General features: G+C 56.7%; 1 long non-coding RNA gene across 1 annotated transcript; it reads right to left on the bottom strand.

The window, feature by feature from the left end:
• Nucleotides 1–450: 450 nt before the first annotated feature.
• On the bottom strand, nt 451–5,048 carry LOC123780862 (uncharacterized). Its single transcript, XR_006776536.2, has 3 exons — nt 4,827–5,048; nt 3,989–4,165; nt 451–657 (listed from the first exon to the last, which is right to left on the bottom strand). It is a non-coding gene; the product is annotated as an uncharacterized LOC123780862 (long non-coding RNA).
• Between the last annotated feature and the right edge of the window lie 604 nt (nt 5,049–5,652).

Raw genomic sequence — 5,652 nt, 5'->3', positions numbered from 1 at the left:
TCCCGTCTCTGCCCCGCCGAGGGGACACTGAAAAGCAGGCTTCACTGCATCCTCTTTACATTTTCCCAGCCAGAAAAACCAGCAGAGGGAAATACGGTGTTGCAGACCAGGTCAGGTCCAAGGTCACTCTACAAAAATGAATTCCTGGAAAAACACAAACCAGCAATTTACCCCGTGAATTTTACTGGCTTCAACCCCCACCCCCCAAAAACTCAAAAACAAACAAACAAAAAAACTACCCTATTTGAATAACGAAGGGAGATAAACCATTCCCAATTCCTCCTTTCTTACTGAATAAGGACACACAAAAACTCAACCGAAAGGGAACATGCAGCATCGATCTGATTTATTAGACGCTTTCGTTTCATAAAAACCAGCATTTCTATTAAAATAGGACGATATCCAAAAGGTCCGTTTGCTTAAAAAAAAAAAAAAAAAACAAACAAACTGTATTTAATACAAGACAAGGCTTAGTTTTATTTTTTGGTTTTTAAACAAAGCTCACATTCTCCTGACTTCACGCCTGTTACTACAGCCAGAGGGAAACTGATTTCAGAATCCATCTGATATGTCGGATTTCTTTGTGGCATCCACTTCATCGCTCAGCAGCCAGCCATGATGTCATAAGCCCATCAGATTTCCGGTAGGGGGGAAACGCTGGGGAATTGGAAAGAATGGATGTTTCTTACCCGTCAGGAGAGACGGGGGGAAGGGGCTGGGTGTGTTTGGGAGGTGGGGGGACGGGAGGCAGGCTCAATGTTTGTGGTATTTAATGTCAGGCAGGAACCTGAAAAATCCAGCCACCCAGATGTTTTCTAAATATCCAGATGTCTGGCACGGAGCAGACCACGCTCCCCCCTACCTCCCGTCCCAAGAGTCGCCCGACATTTCAGCTTTGACCTCAGGTCTACAGTGAGTGCCTGCTGCCAGGAGCTGTGCGTCCTCCAGGCTGCCCACCCTCGGGTTGGGAATTTTTTTTCTAAACCTTTACACATGGATGACAGGAGTAACTAGGTCCAGATTTTTAAAAGCTGTTGAAGCAGTGATTTGAAAAGTTCAGTCCCTGGAATTAGCTTCCACAGAATACACTATATAAGCCAAAAAGGAGGAAAGAAATCCCCTAGCCAACCCTCACACAAACATATGCGATGCTTAAGCCATAGGACTTAAAAACCCAAAACAAAACCAGTGAGTCTGAGAATCGAGGACTCCAGACTGACACTGAGAAGCGATGAGCCCTCCCCCAGGAGCACGCTTCCCCCAAATCAGAAAAACACCAAACAGCTTTGTTCTTCCTGACAAAGCCCCTCGCTTCCAAGGAACAGACAGTGCCAACAAAAGCACAGGGTAGAACTAATTTACACTGAGGCTCGGGGCTTCAAGGAGTCATAAAGTACAGAAATGGCTTTGCCTGGGAAGCCGCCTCTCGACAGCTAACAATGGGGACCCCCCTGGCCTGGGGGAGTCCCACAGGCCACAGACAGGGTGGCGTTCAGGCTTCCAGGCACACACGCCCACTGAGGCCACCACGGAGGCCTGTGACATCACGGCTAATTGCTCCTGAAAATGAGCCAAGAACTGCAGGCCCTTGGGGCCCAAACCCCGCGAGCAGAGGCAGCTGGGGAGGGGGCCATCTCCAATTAGAACCGAGTGCTTGGATAATGAAAAAGAGGGCGGCCAAGGGGAGGGTGTCTGGCAGAGGGCTGGAGGAGGTGAGCGGGGGCTCAGGGATGGAAGGGGGGGGCGCTCTGTGGCCTCATCTCCTAGAACCCCTGTGCTTATCAGAGGGGGAAATTGAGGGCCAGGAGTGGCTGAGTGGCCCGCCCAAGGTCACCAGGCTAATTAGCGGGACAGCCTGTACCGGGGAACAGAAAACACAGGCCTGGCATTGCACAGCTCTTCCCTGAACGTTATCTAATTTAATCCTCACAACACCCTGTGAGGGAAGGATTATCATTAACCTCAGTTACCAGAGGAGCCAATGAAGGCGCAGAGAGGTTAAGTAATTTGCCCAAGGTCACACAGCTTGTCATTAGCAGAACTTGGCCTGAACCTCTGAGTTTCGCCAACTCCAAATCCAGGGCTCTTGCCGCTGGGTGGGGGGAGGAGGTTAAGGTTTACCTGGGAGCAGTGAATCTGATTTAAATACATATTTTAAATGCTGGTGATCCCCACAGAACAGAAGGACATAAATCATTGCAAATTAATTTTTTAAAGCAATTCCAGTCAGGAGGGCTGGCCGGCTGGGTGGGTGAGGAGGCCGCTTTTATTCCGTCCCTGCCAGAGCCTGAATAAACCATGCAGACACTCTCTCTAGCCGTGCACGGAGGCAGCTCAATCCCCCGAAGTGGAGGGGGGGAAGCTAAAAGCTTTGTTGGGCATCTGTGAGAGCATAATCTGCCACAGGAAAGGTGCCAGGAGCACAGGTCTGACAGAGCCAGGGGAGGGAGAAATTCACTGAGTGTGGAAACTACGAAAAATAAGAAGAGTCGGTCCTAAGCCTGAGTCCTACTTTCCAGCCAGGAGTTTCAGTGAATGATGGGGAACCTGGGCAGCTATCTGTGGCCCAGAGGCCTGACTCTGGGTCAGACAGGTGCCACCCTGGGTCCTGTCTGCTCCAGATTGGGGGAGGGGCAGGAGAGGCCAGGTAGTTACTGCGGCCCTGTGCCCTGGCCATCCGGGGCACCCTGCTGGCCACCACCTTCTCCAGAGTAGCCTTTGAAGGAAATGAAGCCTCCCAGAGCTGGGACAGAGGTTGGGCTGAGGACTAGGTCAACCTGAGCTCAGAGAACAGGACAGGCACCTGTCCTCTGGCCTCCCCCTCCACAGGTCCCTTCCCTTGCAGTGGAACAGCCCTGGAGCTTCAGTGGGCCATCTGTGCCAGGGCTCTCCCTGCTCTCTTCCTCATTCGGCCTGCTGGTTTCTTTTATTTTGGTTCTGTGAACTGCAAATGGGTGGGGAGCCCAGGACTCAGTCCAGGGAAGGAGAGAGAAAAGTTTCTCCCATCCAGTTGCCTGACCTGGCTGAGCAGCCTGCGTTTTCCTGGGGAAATTCTACCCATCCTTTATTCGATTTGTCTGCTCTCTACTCAAAAGAAATTTGGGTCCTGCCTTCCTGACACATTTGATGGAGGGAAACAAATATTAACCCAATAATGACATAAAAATGTCCATGGAAGGAGTGGTCCCCAGGCTATGACAGCCTGTCAACAGGAGAAGTATCAGGTCAGTGAGGTCAGGGGAGCCTTCCTGGAAAAGGTGACTGGGCCCAAAGGTTGAGGAGGCATGAATCCCTCTGACTCACTGTCGCCTCTCCAGAGAAGCCTTTCCTCATGCCCACCCAAGGTTGCCTCCCATTCCCATGCCCCATTCCCTCCTGGACTATTATTCATCATCTGTGTCCCTGCACTGCTGTGGAAGTCCCAGACTAGGTCGGCCTTGTTCACCGCTGAGTTGCCTGTACCTGGGATGTTTGATGACTGCTTGTTGATCAAAAAAATACATAACACGTGCAAAGGACCTGCGGTACAGGAATTAGACTCGGAGGGTGTAGGAGTAAGAATGGGGGCAAAAGTCACAGGGAGTAACGGGCGATGGGACTGGGCCACCCCAAGAGCCACCCTGGGTGTGCAGGTATCTCTTCCTTCCTCTGGGCTCCCTTCTGCCTTCCCCCTGTGGCAGAAGCTGGGTTTGGGGGTCTTCCTTCCCCTACAGGAGACTGTCACACAGGCCCACTCTATCGGCCCCAGGCACAGCAAGCCTGGGGACCAGGTAGGCAGGGACTAGCATCACCTGCCCAATAGGCTTCCTCCGCACCGCTGCCTTCCCTCCTCCATTCATTCCCTCACCTGGTGCTGAGGGCCCCCCCCACCCCCCCAGCCACAGAGAGGCAGCGGGAGGCAGATCCAGGAGTCCCAATCCTCTCCCTACACCCCATCCCCAAGTCCCATCTGCACCCCCCCCCCCCACTACCACGCCTTTCTCCTCACTGAGGCGGAAGTGGAAGGAGAGAAGGAGCTGGGCTCCGGGCTCGGACCAGACCGGCTTTGAGTCCCCTCAGCGTGTGTCGTGTCGGAAAGCGGGCCTCTGCCCGTCAGATTCCTCCCAGGTGAACTGGAGAGACCCCGGGCTCCAGCGGGCACGGCGCGGGCGCTTCGGGAACCTGTCTGAAAGGCTCGAAGTCAATCTCCTCTCGTTTCCCTCCCGCGCTCGGTTCAGCTCCTCCCTCCCCCACCCCCGGCCCCTTCCACCCGGCGGCGGCAGCTGGGGCCGGGGCGCGGGGGTCCCCCACGGCGCCGGCGGCCGGGAGCGGCGGACACTCTCCGGCCGCGCGCCCGGGCCCTGGCCCCGCGCCTCCGTCTGCGCCCAGCCCCCGGCGCGCCCGCCCCGCGCACTCCAGCAAACTTTCCGCGGCCGCCCCCCGCGCGCGTCTACACCGCCCCGCGGCTCTGCGGCGCTCCCGCTGCCAGCCAGGGCGCTGCAGGGCGCCTCGGTCAGAGTCCGCGTCTCCACGGTCTCACCGCCGCGAGTTACGCGGACTGCCTTAACTACCTCGGGATTTCGGAGGCGCCTCAGTCGGACCGCCTGCGCCCGACTACAGCGCCACGGCAGCCCCCCGGTCAGTGAAGACTCCTCGGCTCAGGGGCCGCGTCCACGCCGCCTCCGAGATGCCCCAGCGGCCGGACCGAGTCTACACTGCTCAAGGCTCACGAGGCTCAGAGACCGACCCAGGACGCAGACCCCGGGACAGCCGCTTAGTGAGCGGGGTGGTGCCGCGATTTGTCCCCGTGCCCCCGCGCCCCGCGAAGCCGGCCGGGGGTTGCTTACCTTGCCCGCGCCCTCACGCTCCTGTCCTGGCGGTGCGGTCCCTTTCATACATTTTGCAATATTGTCGACAGCGAAAGAAGAATAGTATAAATCCTCTCCCGGTCACGTGGCTGTCCCCCAATCTCCCCGCTTTCCTCTCTTTTCGGCCTTTGAGACAATACTCGGCCCCAGCGGCCGGCCGCTGGCCAGGGGGTTCCGGGCAGGCGCTGCTGGCCGCGGCGGGGCGGGGCCTGGGCGGACAGGGGGCGGGGCTCGGGCGGGCCGGGGCGGGGCAGGGCGGAGCGCGCGGGCTCCGGCGGCCCTCCCGCGGGAAGCCGGGCCCTGCTACAAGCGCTCCAGTTCCAGCTCTGATTGGTCGGCCGGCCGGCGAAGCTGAGGCCTGATTGGCTGAGATGAAGCAGGGGCTCAGGCAGTGGGGTGGGGGTTGCTGGTTTCATTCTTCGCCTCTTCTTTCCTGCGGCCGCTGCTGCTCTTTTGGGCCCTTCTGAGAGCCGCAGCCTTTCCATCTCTGCTTCCGTGCATCCCATCATAAAACAACCACCCGAGTATAATTTCTTTGCATTTCTTTGCCCTTGGCGACCAAAGAGGTAGCGCTTTGAGGTCGGGACACTGGGTTTGTGGTGCTCACCACTGTATCCCCCAGGGCCTGGCACACAGGATGGGCTCAAAATGTGTTTGTTGAATTAACGGAAAATGCGCATACAGGTTTTTAGAGCTATCTTTAAGGCTGGTAACATCCCTAGAAAATGGTATTACTATTCTCCTTCAAGAATGGAGAGACGGACGTGCAGAGGAATGCTGTCACCTGGGAGTGATGGCTGAGCTG

Source organism: Ursus americanus, chromosome 17, assembly GCF_024610735.1.
Source record: "Ursus americanus isolate L20-20 chromosome 17, mUrsAme1.1.p, whole genome shotgun sequence".
NCBI lineage: Eukaryota > Metazoa > Chordata > Mammalia > Carnivora > Ursidae > Ursus > Ursus americanus.
The sequence above is the reverse complement of the archived record's forward strand: the minus strand, read 5'-3'. Positions and strand labels throughout refer to the sequence as shown.